Source organism: Rutidosis leptorrhynchoides, chromosome 4 (genome assembly GCF_046630445.1).
Source record: "Rutidosis leptorrhynchoides isolate AG116_Rl617_1_P2 chromosome 4, CSIRO_AGI_Rlap_v1, whole genome shotgun sequence".
Classification (NCBI taxonomy): domain Eukaryota; kingdom Viridiplantae; phylum Streptophyta; class Magnoliopsida; order Asterales; family Asteraceae; genus Rutidosis; species Rutidosis leptorrhynchoides.
This window is the reverse complement of record NC_092336.1, coordinates 400,183,577-400,203,745: the sequence shown is the minus strand read 5'-3', so window position 1 is coordinate 400,203,745 and position 20,169 is coordinate 400,183,577.

Genomic DNA, 20,169 nt, shown 5'->3' with positions numbered 1-20,169 from the left:
CTTATACCCGAAGTCAAATATTCCAACTAATTGAGGACTTAAACTGCAACAAGGTTTTAATACTCTGTTAACAATTACACCAATTTTCCTTGTATGTAATCCACCTCTGTTTTAATGAGTCCATTGACTATTAATCCATCCCCGTGTCCGGTCAAATGAACAATTATTAGTACTTATAAATATCCCGCCCATCGTATCCGATCGAGTGTATGTGGTTATTTATAGATACATCAAATTGTAAATCTTTATATTAAATTAACGAACTATCATTCAGTTAAACAAATATAAAGCCCATTAATAGCCCATAGTCTAATTTCCACAAGTGTCGGTCTTTTGTTCAAACCCCAATTATGGTCCAAAGCCCAATTACCCAATCTTAATATTTAGCCCAACATCACGATTACTTCGGCTTAAATAAGCATAATAATAACTTAGTTACGAGACATTAATTTAAAAAGGAAGAACATAACTTACAATCATTATTTATAGTGTAGCGTTACACGGACAGAGTTTCGATTTAAAACCCGTAAAACATTCTTACAATAACCCAATTATTATTAAACTTAAATTAAAATTAAAATTATAAAATATAAATATATATATATATATTGTATATGATATGAGAAAGGAAAAGAAAAAGGTGTAGTTTCTTCATTACTGCGTGCCTTGCTTTTATAGGCAAATGATTAATACTGTTGTAGGTGGAATGTTAGCTGGCTACCATTCAAAGTTGAATCAATAATATCTGGTTGCGAATTATTGATTTGAAATTTTCACTTATGACCCTTTAACTATGCTCAATTAACAACTTTTTATTATTTATTATTATTCTTATTATGAATTATTTAAATATTATATTATATTCTTGTGCATAGTTGACTTGTACTTTCAGCTCCGTTACGTCGAGCGTTGAAAGTTGGTTCATATCTCGGTTCCGGATTTTCGAACGCCTTTTCGTATAATTTAATATGTTGTACTTTGCATTTTGCGGCTTGTACTTTTATAATTTTGAGACGTTTCTCATCAATAAATTGAACCACTTGAATTGTACTTTGTACTTTTTAGCTTTTTGGTCATTTACGTCTTCAAATCGTCGAATCTGTCTTTTGTCTTCACCTTTTATTATTTAAACGATAATTACTTGAAATTAGAACAATTGCAACTAAAAGCTTGTCTTTCTTGAAGGATAATGCTATGAAATATATGTTCGTTTTTAGCATTATCAAATATTCTCACACTTGAGCGTTGCTTGTCCTCAAGCAATATAGAACTTGAATATAACTTTACCAGAATCACTTCTTTATTCTTCACCCTTCGTACATCAGTGATTTCAATACGGCGGTATGAACAATGATAGTAACGATGTGGTTTACAGTCCCACATGACTATGAAAATTTAGATCCTTTAAGGAAATCGGATCTTTATGATAACATTTGATCTTTTGAAAATTCAATCTAGCTTTTACCCTAGATAAGTTTTCTAATTTGACCCACCATCGGTGTTGCAAAATATATTTGTGGATCAATATTTTGGCTAAAACTTTTAGGTTCGTGTAATCCACTACTATCCCTATATCAGAAAGCACACATCCAGTTTACTTGTTCCGTATATTACCTTTCGGCAAACTACCGTCCGGTTGTAAAGGAAAGCGATGAATAAGAAACTGTTAAGGCAATGTCTAATGACATGCTTTTGTTCATGGTCTAAAACGTGTCGGATGCAGTTACTATCCTTTGTAGGAGCAATAGTAAAGATCACCCTATGATTTTTCGGTCTGGCACAAGGTCCTATCTCTGACCATGCTATGCAACCACCGTTCTTACGGTTGACACCCGATTTGGTTCAGGTGACCTAATGAATTCTGATGAATTCTCAGGATTTTACGTTCAATGGTAATGAACGCATTGAAAATAGGTTTTCAGAAAACAAATCGGTTTTAATTTTATCAAAATATTTTCTCGTTCAAGCTCGAGTTTAGATATCATCGAATTCTATGAGTTTGTAATTCTCAATCTTTAAGGTCAATCTCAAGGATTGAGTAATATCAGGCTTAAATGCTGATTTTTAATCTTTAAGGAGATTATCCTTTCAGGGGGTCTGATTCATTAGTCTTATCAAGCTAATTTGCACGGCGCTCTCCCCATTTTACTAGACAGATCCTCTCATAGTTAGGATAAGTCTGACCACATGGCGACCCTGTTTGATGCTGAGGTCCGTGGATTTCTTGCTGATTTTAGAGATGACTTTTCTAGATTTTTCGTCAACCTACAGCTGGTCTGGACGACAACTTCTTGACCTAAATCAAGAAGCGCGTGTCTTTTTCAGAAGACTTTACTTCCTTTTAATGATGGAATTGATTCATCGTGTAGATCCATCTATTAATTCAAAGGTATTACAATAAATCGGGTAAAACTGATTAGTTTAGTCCAAAGCAAAAGTACCTGCAATAATCTTGTACAAATATATGTGATATGTGTTTTAAATAACTTGGTAAATTCTTCCCATACTTAGCTTTTATTTATTTCTTTGCCTTTTTATTCTCCTCTATTCCATTTTAAATGAATTCTAACGTTTTGGGTTGTTTCTCCATTTATGTTCTCTCCGAGGTAACAATAATTTCGGCATTAACACCTAGTTTTATCGTTCATAAATATGTATAAACATGATTTTGAATTCATTTAGTTGAAAATTTTTCAAATTTTCACAAAATTTGGCAATTAAACTAAGTGTAAACCCGAGAGAATTTATAACCCTTCCCTACACTTGAGATCATGCAATGCCCTCATTTGCATGAAATCAGACTATAATTATAAATTCATGAGGGTGATTAGTGTAGAAAAGTGATTAAAAATACCGAATTTGCAAACATATTATTTTATATCACATTTGATATTTTGCGTCTTGTCGTCAAAATTAGTAGTTTTTGCTTAACTTAATGTCAGTCTTTAAAAGTGCGCTGTTTTACCCTTTTTTGTACATGAGATAACTACAAACATATATATACATACTTTTACATATATATATATATATATATATATATATATATATATATATATATTTATAAAATCTTTATTTATTAAAACAATTTAAATGAATAATTTTTAAAATTTTGTTTCCTTTTACTTTAGGTAGTTTTGGTATGTTTACCTAGTCCGTCACTCGACAAAATTTAAAATTTATCGTTAAAGCGATTGTTTTAAAAGCAAATATTTTTGGGTTTTTTAATTTTTTTGGTATACTTTAGATCAATAAAATTAAAAATAATGATAACAAAATTTTTCGCCCCACCCTCGGGTAAAGCAATTTCGGTTCCATGACCTAGTCTTCAACTTACGATGAATTTTAGAAATCATTTTTTAAACTTAATGAAATAAAGTAAATTTTGTTTTTAAATTCACACAAAAATTAAATTTAAAAATGCATATTAATTTCATACAAAACCTACAAAAATAAATTCAGAATGGGGGGAGAAAACTAGTTCTTTAGTGTCTGCTAGTGGAAAAGACCAATCGGATTCCATTCTCGGAACTACACGAGAACAGAACAACTAACTCTAGACAGCATTTTCTTTTTAGAACATCTGAATCTCCCCACACTTAGGTAGCTGTGGTGTTGAAATTGTGATTAACTTCATCGTTAATTTCTCTTGGACCATAATCAACTTGCATATCTGTGACTTTTGCTTTAAGCCATTGGTCGGATTCTTGTGTAATATCCACAAATTCAACTAGTTTTGCCTTTTCTTTAGGCGATAGATTGGATACTAATCGGTTACATAACTTAAAGTTCCCCTTGGTTCTAGCATAGCGAATCCGTTTAATAAGTTTCTTTATTGAACTATTAATAACGGGGTCGTTTAATTTCGTATCAACAACGGGGTTCTTTGTTATCAGGTCATCATTAGGTGTTACTTCATTTTCCCCACACTTAGGCGTTTTATTATTGTTAAGCACTACCGTTGGAGTTGGTAAAACAACATGGTTCTTACCAATCGTTTTTATTGGTCCAACGGTTTTGGTTGGTGGAGATTTAGTCTTTCGAATCACAAAGGTGATCGATTTTTTACCATCACTAAGTGTCATTCTACCCTCTCTTACATCAAATAACGCCCCGGTAGACGCTAAGAATGGTCGACCTAAAATTATGGGAATGTTTGAGTCCTCTTCTATGTCAATGACAATAAATTCGATTAAAAAGGTTAAATTACCCACTTGAACGGGTAGGTTGTCAGCAATTCCAACTGGATGTTTAATAGTTTAATCAAAGAGTCGAACACTCATTTTCGTTAGACTTAACTCACCTACTCCTAATCTCTTATATAATGAAAGAGGCATAACACTAACACTCGCACCTAAATCTGCTAGTGCATCATACATGACACAATCACTAAGTTGACAAGGAACAATAAATTCACCCGGATCACCCAACCTGGGTGGAGATTTTGGTGGAACTGTCTTCACCGGGTTTATCTTTACGGTTTTTGTTTCTTGTACTTTCTTATTCTTCTTTTTCTTTCCAGAGGTATCACAAACTTTATTACCTATTACTTGCTCATACTCAACTCCTTTTCTTGGAAACGGGATGGGTGGTCTGTATGGTGCCACCACTGGCTTTACATACTCGGGTGGTAGTGGTGGTGGTGTTGTAACTTCTTCCTTGTTACTCACATCGAAAACCTTCCTATCTTCTGATGATGGTTTTTTAGAATTTGTTGACACCATATTAACATTCTCATTCTGAGGATTTACTTCAATATTACTCGGTAGCTATCCTTGTTCCCTCTTACTCATCAAGCTAGCAAGAGTGCCTACATGTTTTTCTAGATTCAAAATGGAAGCTTGTTGAGTTTTTAATGACTGATCAAACCTCTCATTTGTTTGGGTTTGAGATGTAATAAATTGTGTTTGAGATTCCATTAGCTTTGCCATCATTTCTTCCAGATTTGACTTTTTCTCTTCGGTTTGTTGTGGTGGTTTATATAAGCTAGGTTTTTGTTAATTGAAAGTGTTGTTTTGGGTTGGTTGGTTATTCGGACCTTGTTGGTTGTACGAGTTATTGTTAGGTCCATTTGGATTGTAAAGAATGTTTTGATTTCGATTAAAGTTCGTCCTTGGCGGTTGATAATTATTTTGATAATTATTTCCCGGCCTTTGGTTCATGTAGGAAACATTCTCACGTTGTTCCATTGTTTGCTCGATGTTACAATCTTTCGTTAAGTGTGGTCCACCGCATTGCTCACAACTGATTCATATTGCATGAATATCTTTATTCATTTTTTCCATTCTTCTCTCGAAAGCATCTATTTTGGCGGAAACGGGCATGGCTAGAATCGGCTCTAGCCACTTTAGATGAACGAAAAATATCTTTTTCCTGGTGCCACTCATGCGAGTGGGAGGCTGTGTTATCAATGATTTTGTAAGCTTCAGTTGCGGTTTTCTTCATAATGGAACCACCAGCTGTTATGTCGATGTCTTTTCGTGTAGCAACGTCGACACCTTGGTAGAATATTTGTATTGATAAGTATCTATACCGTGTTGAGGACATCCTCTCAACAACTTTCCAAATCTTGTCCACGCCTCATATAATGTTTCATTTGGCTTTTGCGCGAACGTAACAATTTCTCCTTGAAGTCTCACGGCTTTAGATGCTGGAAAGAATTGTTTAAGAAAATTTTCAACTAAAACGTCCCATGTATCAATCGCCCCTTCAGGTAATGATTCTAACCAATCTTTGGATTCTCCCTTTAAAGTCCAGGGAAATAACATGAGATAGATCTGTTCATCCTCCACTTCTCTGATTTTAAATAGGGTACAGATCCTATTAAAGGTTCGAAGATGTTCGTTTGGATCTTCTTTTGGCGTACCACTAAATTGGCATTGATTAGTCACCATGTGTAGGATTTGTCCTTTGATTTCATAATCTGGCGCATTAATGTCTGGTTGAGTAATTGCGTGACCTTGGCCAGTGCGTTTAACCCTCATTCGGTCTTCCATACTTAGAGGTTCCAGATTTTCCATGATTGAATTTGTTGAATCTGAATCACTAGAGGATTCGGATTTAATGGTTTCTTCCTCGACAATCTCTGGTTGAATGATTGGAGGTTCAGGAGGAAATATTAGTGGTTCAGGATCTCTGAATTGTCCTTGAATATCCTCCGGGTTCTCAATTGTAAGGTCGGGTTCAAAAAATGGATTATCGGTAATTTGAATTGGAGTACTTGGTCGACTAAATGACGATTCTAAAGAAAAATCAACGGCGACAATGTTGGCTAGATGTCTTGATCGAGTTACAGGTGGTGAACGTATGAAAGGTGGTGAACGTTTTGCTCGGTACATTCACTGAATATCCTATTAGTTATAAAAATAAAAATTATATAAGTTATCAAATTAATAGACTTTTCTGATTTTGCCCACATTTCGAATAGCCAATAGATGCAGCAGGTAGCCAGTACCCTTTAAATCGGAAGCCCACAATTCGCCACTAACAAATCCAACTATTACTACGAACCAGCAAATTTTGGATGTCTATCAATTTAACCACTTAAAACAATTTTTCGTCGAAATTTTGAAATAAAAATCTATGTCCTAAAAACTAGAGCGTCGAGAAATAAGAAAGAAAAAGAGCGCGTCGAAAAATGTCGAAAAATAAAAGGTCGAAAAATAAGAAAATTGTAGCGCGTCGAAAATTAAAAAGGGATTCTAAACGAAAAACGGGAATTACTTAAAAGGATACTAAAATTTTAACACGGCGTCGCAAAATTTTAAGGCACCTAAATCTTAGTCTAAAGAAAAAGCACTTAAGGGATTTTACTGCAAAGCCTAAAAATCTAAAAGTATAAAAATAACTATGGCAAAACTAAACTTAATACTAAAAGTTGTGACTAGAGTCTAAAAATCTAAAGGTAATAAAACTTAAAAAAAATAATAATTTTATAGACAAAATCTTAAAAATATATTTTTTTTAATTAATTTTTTTTTTAATTTTTTTAATAAAAATTTTATTTTTATATTTTTACATTTTTTTAATGATTTTAATATATATATATATATATATATATATATATATATATATATATATATATATATATATATATATATATTTACGAAATTAATAATTTTTTTTTAATTGGGTGGTTTTTTTTTACAACTATATTATTATTATAATTATAGGAGGTTCACTAAAAAGCTCAAACGGCCACGATTAAAATACGATTTGTAAACGCTATATCTTTAGAGAAGATATAGAGAAGTTTAATAATATAGCGTTTTCTATAAATTACAGCGTTTTCTATAAATAACACGATTATAGCGTTTTCTCAAACTTATATATAATTACATTTTTACAAATATAGATTAAAAATATAGCGTTTCGCCGAGTCCCCGGCAGCGGCGCCAAAAACTTGATGTGTTCTAGAGGGTGTGTATGAAACATCTATCAGTTTTATATTTATTTACTACAGAAAATTGCCTAAATTAAACTAAAACACAAAAGGCAAGTATACCTATCGCGTAATAATATAGCTAAGGTAAAGTCCGGGAGGTCGATCCGTGGACACTATTATTGGGTGTCTTACTAGGTCAAATTAGTTAATTAAGTAGTTAAACTAGATTTAGTAATATATAGTAATTATAGGTAACCTTGGGGGTTTTTACCGTTTAATTACCGGTTTGTCGATTTTAAAACTTAAGTCACAGTTAAAACCTAATGCAAAATATTAAATATAAATATAACCTATTTTAAAGAGTAAAGTAAATGACAACAAATAAAAGTGCAAAAATTAAAAATATAAATAAAGCGTAAAAATAAAAGTGCGATAATTTAAAGTACGATAAATAAAATGACGATAAATGAAAGTACGATGAGATATAAAATAAAGGAATTATGCTTATTTAAACTTCCGTAATCATGATGTTTGACGTTTTGATTTTAATTTATTACCATGGGTTAATTGTCCTTTGTCCTGGATTATTCGATACGTCTATCTGGTTTTTGTCCATAACAGTCCATCGGCCATAATTATAAAGTGCGAGTATCCTCGTCAAATTACCCTTATACCTGAAGTAAAATATTTCAACTAATTGAGGACTTAAACTGTAACAAGGTTTTAATATTTTGTTAACAATTACACCCATTTTCCTTGTATATAATCCACCCCTGTTTTAATGAGTCCATTGACTATTAATCCATCCCCGTGTCCGGTCAAATGAACAATTATTAGTACTTATAAATATCCCACCCATCGTATCCGATCGAGTGTATGTGGTTATTTATAGATACGTCAAATTGTAAATCTTTAAATTAAATTAACGAACTATCATTCAGTTAAACAAATATAAAGTCCATTAATAGCCTATAGTCTAATTTCCACAAGTGTCGGTCTTTTGTTCAAACCCCAATTATGGTCCAAAGCCCAATTACCCAATCTTAATATTTAGCCCAACATCACGATTACTTCGGCTTAAATAAGCATAATAATAACTTAGTTACGAGACATTAATTTAAAAAGGAAGAACATAACTTACAATGATTATTTATAGCGTAGCGTTACACGGACAGAGTTTCGATTTAAAACCTATAAAACATTCTTACAATAACCCAATTATTAATAAACTTAAATTAAAATTATAATTATAAAATATATATATATATATATATATATATATATATATATATATATATATATATATATATATATATATATATCGTATATGATATGAGAAAGGAAAAGAAAAAGGTGTAGTTTCTTCATTACTCCGTGCCTTGCTTTTATAGGCAAATGATTGATACTGTTGTAGGTGGAATGTTAGCTGGCTACCATTCAAAATTGAATCAATAATATCTCGTTGCGAATTATTGATTAGAAATTTTCACTTATGACCCTTTAACTATGCTCAATTAACAACTTTTTATTATTTATTATTATTCTTATTATGAGTTTGTTCAAAAAGCGTCTAGCTTGAATACTTTTAATACCATCGGCTTAAGCACAATTTAGATGGATGGATCCGTTAGGTTGACAACCTCACCCGCTATAAAAAATGTGGTGCATTTACTTTGAACATTAAATACATTTGAACAAGTGTATAACATTTTAGGAGGTAAGGCGGGTATAGTGGATTCTATACTCGGGTCATTGCTAGTATTCAGGTGCTCGGTTTATGCAGACGATAGAATCTCGTGGTCAAGGAAACTAAACTATTTTTCTGATAACTGTTTTTCAGATACTGTTACATTACTTTAAACTTGTAGATTCACCAACATTATTTGTTGACCTGTTTTTGCGTGTTCTTATTCTCAGGTCCTTAAGAGGTATGCTTCTGCTGTGTTTGCTGCATGACTGGTCATGGAGTCAGCATTTGATTTTAAAGAACATTATTTACTTTCGCATTTAAAACTTTTATACTGTTTAAATACTGTTGGCTTGTGGTTACGATCACAACAGTGTTTCTATTTCGGGATTATTGACTTATATTTTTGAAAGTTAATTTTTGAATAAAATTAAATGCGATTGCTTTAAACGTCTCATATAGAGGGCGTAACTGTTAACTGTGGGACCTGGATTAACGCACCGTCAGATGGTAATTTGGTGGGGTGTTAAAGTTGGTATCAGAGCTAACAGTTCGTAGGGAAACTAGGACTTGCATTATTGTGTCTGATTTGGTCATTATGACACCTTGATGAGTCTAGACTATGACCGGGACTTAGTCATTACATGAGTACTTTGTGACTAACGTTATTTACTTGACTAATTTGTTTCGTTTGTGTTATTGTACTATGAGTTAGATGTCATAGGATTCAGGAAGCAGTGACAGCAACTCCAGTGTGGCTGAGGTGAATGTTCCTGCCCCAGCACCAGCACCTGCTCTGCATCAGATACCTAACCATCCCATGAACCTTTATGCATTGGATTTGGTTCATACTAACCGTAACAGGGATATTGTTGATCGTGTTAACGCTTTAAGTGATATTGCTAGGACATATCCGCACCCCGATGATCTTGAGAGGTTGGAGGAAAGAGTCACAGGTATAAATACTTATACGTACGAGGCTGAAGCGAGGTTTGTTGAGATGGCGGGATTGATAGTAGCCTTGACTGCCAAGGTTGCTGCGTAAGAGGCGGAACGTAATAGGCCGAGGAATGATGGACCTGCCTCCCTTACCCAATAGAAGAGGAAGTGAAGGGTCGTTGACCATGAGCTTCTTTTCCTTTTTCATCCGCCATACTTTCTTTAATTGATTACATAAGACTTACCGGGTGCTATAAACTGGGCTACTAGCACATTATGTTTATTGTTTGGTTTACTACTTTGGAATTTGGTTTATCACTTTCGGATGTTATTTATATTAATGGTGGATTATGTTATTAGTAACTATTATCTTCTATTGCATGCGGTATTATTCTATATTTAGTAACTTTGTATGATCATAATACTTGTGTTATGTTATACTACTACTATTGCCATTAATGTTACTACTTAGTGTTACTACCACTACTATCACTACATAACACTAGTACCACTACTACTACCACTAGTGTTATTACTATCGCTACTATCACTACTTACACTACTTCTCACTACTAGCGAATCTTTTCGTACTATTATTTACTAGTCTTCAACACTCGTTGCTAGTATATTTTCATATATAGCGTTGTTTTGACACTGACCTGGTGTGTTTTTCTGTGTTGAAGATGCCTCCGAAGGAATCAACCACCGCTCAAATCAGGAGAATGCTCGCCGAAGGAATCGTGGCTGAAAGAGCTGAACTACTGAGAGAATTCAACAACGCTCGAAACAGTAATGATCGTGGTAGTTCGAGCAACACCCATGGAAACGGCACTCAAGGCCGTAATGGATGTTCTTACAAAATGTTCACTAGTTGCAACCCACATTCTTTCAACGGGACTGAGGGACCAGATGGTCTCACTAGGTGATTTGAGAAGCTCGAGTCGGTTTTCCGTATTAGTGGGTGTAATAATAACTGATAATGCTAAAAACGAACATATATTTCATAGCATTATCCTTCAAGAAAGACAAGCTTTTAGTTGCAATTGCTCTATTTACAAGTGATATTCGTTTAAATAATAAAAGGTGAAGACAAAAGACAGATTCGACGAATTGTAGACGCAAATGATCAAAAAGCTAAAAAGTACAAAGTACAATCAAAGTGGTTCAAATTATTGATGAGAAACGTCTAAAAATTACAAGAATACAAGCCGTGAAACACAAAGTACAAGATATTAAATTGTACGAAAAGGCGTTCGAAAATTTAGAACCGGGACATGAACCAACTTTCAGCGCGCGACGCAACGGACCAAAAATTACAAGTCAACTATGCACAAGAATATAATATTATATATAATTAATTATATATATATTATATATTATTTTAATCAAAGCAGCCCACGTTTAATTCAATTTGTGAGCTGGATTCCAGACCGCCGCACTCGCGGAGGTTTAAAGCTTAAAAGTTCAGCACTCGCGGAGCTCTACAGTACAACGTGGGCCTATAAAAGGCATCGAATTCTGCACGAAAAAACACACCTTTTTCTAATCTATCTCTCAATCTCTACGATATATATATATATATATATATATATATATATATATATATATATATATATATATATATATATATATATATTTTATAATTTTAATTTTAATTTTAATATAATAATGATAAGGGTATGTTAGCGAATGTTGTAAGTGTGTAAGTCAAAATTCTGTCCGTGTAACGCTACGCTATTATTAATCATTGTAAGTTATGTTCAACCTTTTTAAATTAATGTCTCGTGGCTAAGTTATTATTATGCTTATTTAATGCCGAAGTAATCGTGATGTTGGGCTAAATATTAAGATTGGGTAATTGGGCTTTGTACCATAATTGGGGTTTGGACAAAAGAACGACACTTGTGGAAATTGGACTATAGGCTATTAATGGGCTCTATATTTGTTTAATTGAATGATAGTTCACTAATTTAATATAAAGATTTACAATTGGATGTACCTATAAATAACCACATACACTCGATCGGACACGATGGGAGGGATATTTATAAGTACTAATAATCGTTCATTTAACCGGACACGGGAATGGATTAATAGTCAATGGACTTATTAAAATAGGGGTGAATTATATACAAGGAAAATTGGTGTAATTATAGTTTAAGTCCCCAATTAGTTGGAATATTTGACTTCGAATATAAAGATAATTTGACGAGGACACTCGCACTTTATATTTATGACTGATGGACTGTTATGGACAAAAACCAGATGGACATATTGAATAATCCAGGACAAAGGACAATTAACCCATGGTAATAAACTAAAATCAACACGTCAAACATCATGATTACGGAAGTTTAAATAAGCATAATTCCTTTATTTCATATTTCATCGCACTTTTATTTACTGTCATTTTATTTAATTGCACTTTTAATTATCGTACTTTTTAATTATTGCAATTTTATTTATTGTCATTTTATTTATCGCATTTTAATTTATCGCACTTTAATTATTGTCATTTACTTTACGCTTTAAATTAATTTATATTTATTTTTAATATTTTACATTATGTTTTAACTGCGACTTAAGTTTTGAAATCGACAAACCGGTCATTAAACGGTAAAAACCCCCTTTTATAATAATAATACTACTTATATATATTCATAGTTATACAAATATAGTTTTAAAAATATAGCGTTAAACTTGGCTAGTTCCCTGTGGACGAACCGGACTTACTAAAAACTACACTACTGTACGATTAGGTACACTGCCTATAAGTATTGTAGAAAGGTTTAGGTATATCCACTCTATAAATAAATAAATAACTTGTGTAAAATTGTATCATATTTAATAGTATTTCGCAATAAAAATATAACTATTTCGTATACACCTCTGCACACATCAAGTATTTTTGGCGCCGCTGCCGGGGAAAGTTCAACGCCGAAAGCGCAACGCTATATAAAAAAAAAGATTTTTATTAAGTCATAATCTATTTCTGTAAAAATATACATTTTAAATATTAAAAATACAAGAAAAAGAAAAATATATCTATATATTTTAAGTTTAGTTAAATTAAAAAGTTTATATTTTATTATTTATTGTGAAAAAGTTATAAAAAAGTAATAAGTTATATTTATATTTTATATTTTATATTTTATATATATTAAAAACAGAAAAATTAAAAAGTAAAAAAATAAAAATAACACTGAACCTGCACAAATTTGACCTGCACCTCAGCTGAGTTTGCATAGTCCGCACTCGCGGTTTGCCAGCTGGGATCCGCAATCGCGGAGGTTTCTGACAGGTCAAACATTGGACAGTAATTATTACGATTTAGGGTTTAAATTAATAAATATTATTGTTATTAAACCCTAATTAGGGTTAGTTATTTTATAAATTAGTGTTAATTTTATTTAATTTGTAATATTTAGTTTAAATTAGTTTTATTATTTATAAAATTAATACTTTTATAAAAATAATAATATAAAAATAATATTTTTATAAAAATTAGTAATTTTATCATTTTTTGTCTCTTTTTATAAATTGAATATTTTTATTATTTAGTACGTAATTTGTATTTTTATCGCTCGTAACTAGTTTTAAGATATAGTATTTGCCGTAGTTATTTTTTTTTCTAGACTCTTAGGCTTTGCCGTAAAATCCCTTAAGTGCTTTTTCTTTAGATTAAAATTTAGACGCTTTAGAATTTTATGACGTCGCTTATCGCTTTAATATTTTATAAGTTTTAGTACTTTTTAAGTTATTACCGTTTTGGATATAGAATTCCCTTTAAGCTTTAATACCTTTAGACGTAACTTTTAATTCTTAGTTTTTAGACTTTTAAGTTTCGACGCGCTACGTTCTTTTTATTATTTTTCGACTTTTTATTTTTTTTCGACGTTTTCCGACGCGCTCTTTTTCTTCCTTATTTCTCGCCGCTCTAGTTTCTAGGACATAGAATTTTCTTTATTTTTATTTATTTTTTCAACAAAAAATTATTTTAAGCGGTTAAATTGATAAACATCCAAATTTTCTGCTTCGTAGTAATAGTTGGATTTGTTAGTGGCTGAGTTGTGAGCTTCCGATTTAAAGGGTTCTGGCTCCCTGCTGCATCTATTGGCTATTCGAAACGTGGGCAAAAGCAGAAAAGTCTATTAATTTGATAACTTATATAATTTTTATCTTTTATAACTAATAGGATATTCAGTGAATGCACCGAGCAAAACGTTCACCACCTTTCATACGTTCACCACCTGTAACTCCATCAAGACATCTAGCCAATATTGTCGCCATTGATTTTTCTTTAGAATCTTCATCAAGTCGACCAAGTACTCCAATTTAAATTTCCGATAATCCATTTTTTGAACCCGACCTCACAATTGAGAATCCGGAGGATATTCAGGGACAATTCAGAGATCCTGAACCATTAATCTTTCATCCGGAACCACCAATCATTCAAACAGAGATTGTCGAGAAACAAACTGTTAAATCAGAATCCTCTAGTGATTCAGATTCAACAAATTCAATCATGAAAAATCTGGAACCTCTAAGTATGGAAGACCGAATGAGAGCTAAACGCACTGGCCAAGGTCACGCAATTACTCAACCAGACATTAATGCGCCAGATTATGAAATCAAAGGACAAATCCTACACATGGTAACTAATCAATGACAATTTAGTGGTGCACCGAAAGAAGATCCAAACGAACATCTTCGTACCTTTAATAGGATATGTACTCTATTTAAAATTAGAGAAGTGGAGGATGAACAGATATATCTCATATTATTTCCCTGGACTTTAAAGGGAGAAGCCAAAGATTGGTTAGAATCGTTACCTGAAGGGGCGATTGATACATGGGACGTTTTAGTTGAAAAATTTCTTAAACAATTCTTTCCGGCATCTAAAGCCGTAAGACTTCAAGGAGAAATAGTTACGTTCACGCAAAAGCCAAATGAAACTCTATATGAGGCGTGGACAAGATTTGGAAAGTTATTGAGAGGATGTCCGCAACATGGTTTAGACACTTATCAAATAGTACAAATATTCTACCAAGGATGCGACATCACTACACGAAAAGATATCGATATAGCAGCTGGTGGTTCCATTATGAAAAAAACCGCAACTGAAGCTTACAAAATTATTGATAACACTGCTTCCCACTCTCATGAGTGGCATCAAGAAAAAGATATCGTTAGATCATCTAAAGCAGCTAGAGCCGATTCTAGCCATGACTTAGATTCCATTTCCGCAAAGATAGATGCTGTCGAGAGACGAATGGAAAAGATGATTAAAGATATTCACTCAATACGAATTAGTTGTGAGCAGTGTGGACGACCACATTTGACAAAAGATTGTCTCAGTATTGAACAAATAATGGAACAAAGAGAGAATGTTTCATACATGAACCAAAGGCCTGGAAATAATTATCATAATAATTATCAACTGCCAAGACCAATCTACAATCAAAACCAGAATTATAACCGAAATGTTCCATACAACAACCAACAAGGTCCTAGCAATCAACAAGTATCTAATAATACTTACAATCAGCAAAGACCTATTTTTCCAAATAAACCACCACAAATCGATGATAAAAAGTCAAATTTAGAAGATATGATGTCAAAGCTAGTTGAATCTCAAACGCAATTTTTCACATCTCAGAAACAAACCAATGAACAAAATGCTCAAGCATTTAGAAATCAACAAGCTTCTATTCAAAATTTGGAATAAGAAGTAAGCAACCTAGCAAGGTTGATAGGTGAAAGAAAACCCAAAAGTTTACCTAGTGATACAAATGCTAACCCCCGGAATGAAACACCTAAAGCCATTACCATGAGAAGTGGTATTACACTTAAACCACCTGAAATTCCTGTAATTTCTGATGAAACTATTCCTACTCCACAAGAACCATAATTTGATCAAGAAAAGGAAACAGAACCGGTAGTTGAAAAGGTTAATGAAGATAACACAGTTAAAGCTAAACCTTATGTTAAACCATACCAACCACCGCTTCCTTACCCAAGTAAAATGAGAAAAGAAAGACTTGAAGCCGAGCAATCCAAATTCTTGGATATGTTTAAACAAATAAATGTAAATCTTCCTTTCATTGATGTAATTTCAGGAATGCCAAGATATGATAAATTCTTGAAAGATCTAATCACAAATAGAAAGAAAATGGAAGAACTCTCTGCTGTTACAATGAATGCTAATTGTTCTGCAGTGCTGTTGAATAAGATACCAGAAAAATTATCAGATCCAGGAAGTTTCACGATTCCATGTTTTCTGGGTAGCCTTAGTTCAATAGAAGCATTGGCAGACTTAGGTGCTAGTATAAATCTAATGCCGTATTCACTATACGCTAAACTAGACCTCGGAGAATTGAAACCAACAAGAATAAGCATACAACTAGCCGATCGATCAGTAAAATATCCTAGAGGGATAATGGAGAACATGCTAGTTAAAGTTGGTACTTTAGTATTTCCAGTAGATTTTGTTATTCTGGACATGGAAGAAGATTCTCGAGTTCCTTTCATATTAGGAAGACCATTCTTAAACACGGCTAAAGCAATAATAGACGTGTTCGGTAAGAAATTGACCCTAAGTATAGAGGACGAGAGTGTTACCTTTTCTGTTGATAGAGCCATGCAACAACCGCAATCTGCAGATGATACATGTTATTATATTCAAACTATAGATTCACATGCAGAATTGTTAGAAAATTTTCCAGAATTACAAGGAACAGGAGAATGTTCTTTAGGAGAAGGAACTGAACCAATTGATGAAGCTGAAATGTTAGCCACACTCATGGCTAATGAATACGAACCAACAACAGAAGAAATTCAAATGCTAAAAGAGGAAGACAGATATCGATACAAATCATCGATAGAAGAACCGCCGATATTAGAGTTAAAGCCACATCCAAACTATTTGGAATATGCTTATTTACATGGTGAATCTAAATTACCTGTAATAATATCTTCTTTTCTTACGGAAAATGAAAAATCTCAACTCATTTCTGTGCTAAAAGCTCATAAACCAGCTATTGCATGGAAGATTCATGACATTAAAGGCATAAGTCCTTCGTATTGCACACATAAAATCCTTATGGAAGAAGGTCATAAAACGTATGTGCAACGCCAACAAAGACTAAATCCAAATATGCAAGATGTTGTTAAGAAAGAAATTATTAAACTGCTAGATGCAGGTTTAATTTATCCAATCTCTAATAGTCCATGGGTAAGCCCAGTTCAATGCGTACCTAAGAAGGGTGGCATGACTGTTATCACAAATGAAAAAAATGAGCTTATTCCTACTAGGAATGTAACAGGATGGCGTGTTTGTATTGATTATAGAAAATTAAATGACGCCACCAGAAAAGATCACTTTCCCTTACCTTTCATTGATCAAATGTTGGAAAGATTAGCCGGAAATAGTTACTATTGTTTTCTTGACGGTTTTTTCGGATACTTTCAAATTTCAATAGCACCCGAGGACCAAGAGAAAACCACATTCACGTGCCCTTATGGTACTTTTGCTTACAAACGCATGCCATTTGGACTTTGCAACGCCCCTGCAACCTTTCAAAGGTGCATGATGGCAATTTTTCACGACATGATAGAAGAATTCATGGAAGTTTTCATGGATGACTTTTCAGTCTTCAGTGATACTTTTGAATCATGTCTAGTTAATCTTGAACGAATGCTTATTAGATGCGAGCAATCAAATCTAGTTCTTAATTGGGAGAAATGCCATTTCATGGTTAAAGAAGGCATCGTTCTTGGTCATAAAATTTCAAAGGAAGGAATTGAAGTGGATAGAGCTAAAGTAGATGTAATTGCTAAACTTCCACATCCCACCAATGTTAGAGGAGTTAGGAGTTTTCTAGGGCATGCCGGTTTTTACCGACGTTTTATAAAATATTTTTCTAAAATTGCCACTCCTATGAATAAACTCTTAGAAAAAGATGCTCCATTCATCTTTTCAGATGAATGCATCAAATCATTTAATATTCTTAAAGAAAAACTCACTAATGCGCCAATCATGATAACTCCAGATTGGAATCTACCGTTTGAACTCATGTGCGATGCAAGTGATTTTGCAATGAGAGCCGTTTTAGGACAAAGGATTGAAAAACGATTTCAACCTATTTATTATGCTAGTAAGACATTACCAGGAGCACAAACGAATTACACAACTACTGAAAAAGAACTCCTTGCTATTGTCTTTGCTTTTGACAAATTTCGTTCATATCTCGTTCTAGCTAAAACGGTGGTCTATACCGACCATTCTGCTCTTAGATACCTATTTTCGAAATAAGATGCTAAACCAAGATTAATCCGTTAGATCTTACTCTTACAAGAGTTCAATATTGAAATCTGAGACAAAAAGGGAGCAGAAAATCTCGCCGCTGATCATCTTTCTCATCTTGAAAATCCTGAATTAGAAGTTCTAAATGAATCGGCCATATAAGATAACTTTCCTGATGAATATCTATTGAAGATAGATTATAGTGAAATTCCATGGTTTACAGACTATGCAAACTACTTAGTATGTGGATTCCTTGAAAAAGGGTTGTCGTACCAAAAACGAAAGAAATTCTTTAGTGATATAAAACACTATTTCTGAAAAGATCCACATTTGTTTAAAAGTTGTCCCGATGGAATAATACGCCAATGTGTATTCGGGGATGAAGCTAGTCAAATCTTAAACCATTGTCACACAGGACCAACAGGAGGACATTATGGGCCTCAACTCACAGCAAGAAAAGTTTACGATGCTGGATTCTATTGGCTTACAATTTTCAAAGAAACACACCTTCTTTGCAAATCCTGTGATGCTTGTCAAAGGGCCGGAAAAATAAGTCAACGTGATGAAATGCCACAAAATGTCATTCAAGTATGTGAAGTATTTGACGTTTGGGGTATTGACTTTATGGGTCCATTTCCAAAATCTCATAATAATCTCTACATTCTCGTTGCCATTGATTATGTATCTAAATGGGAGGAAGCACAAGCTCTCCCAACTAATGATGCACGAGTTGTAGTCAACTTTTTAAAACGTTTTTTTGCAAGGTTCGGAACACCGAAAGCTTTAATAAGTGATCGGGGTACTCATTTTTGTAATAATCAACTTGAGAAAGTTCTTAAAAGATATGGAGTAACTCATAAAAAATCTCAACCGTTTATCATCCACAAACAAGTGGACAAGTTGAAAATACCAAACGAGCTTTAAAACGTATTCTAGAGAAAACCGTAGGATCAAATCCGAAGGAATGGTCAATGAAATTGGAGGATGCACTCTGGGCTTTTAGAACAGCCTACAAAACTCCAATTGGAACCACACCTTTTAAACTCGTTTACGAAAAAGCATGTCACCTTCTAGTAGAAATTGAACACAAAGCATTTTAGGCTTTGAAGACATGTAATATTGATTTACATGAAGCCGGACGTCTACGGTTAAGTCAACTAAACGAATTAGAAGAATTAAGACATGAAGCATACGAAAATTCATTAATCTATAAGGAACGAACGAAGAAATGGCATGATAAAAGAATCAGAAGTTCAAAATAATTCAAAGAAGGAGACAGAGTTCTTCTTTCCAATTCAAGATTCAAGCTATTTCCTAGAAAATTGAAATCAAGATGGTATGGACCATTCATAGTCAAAAGAGTTTTTCCATATGGAACAGTTGAACTAATAAATTCAAATGGAATTGAATTTAAGGTTAATGGTCACAGAGTTAAACATTACATAGATAGTCCGATGGAAGTTGAAGATGAAGTTAATCACAATTTCAACACCACAGCTAACTAAGTGTGGGAAGGTTCGAATCTTTTTAGGATAATATATGTTTCTGTTAGAGTTAGATATTCTGTTTTCGTGTAGTTCTCGAGAATGGAATCCGAATGGTCTTTCCCTAACAGACCCTAAAGAACTAGTCTTCTCCCTCCATTCTGAATTTTTATTTTTTTATGTTTTACGAGATGAAGAATTCCTTTGATCTAAACCATGGTCTAATGCTACACGCTTTGATTACTAAACGTAATAATGACACACTTCCGAGTGACCTGGTGTCAGTAATAAGAAGCAGATGTGACAAAGTAAGAAAAGAACTCAGGAAAGATCATCATAAGATACATTTTGGTAAAGGCAAATCAAAGTCCGC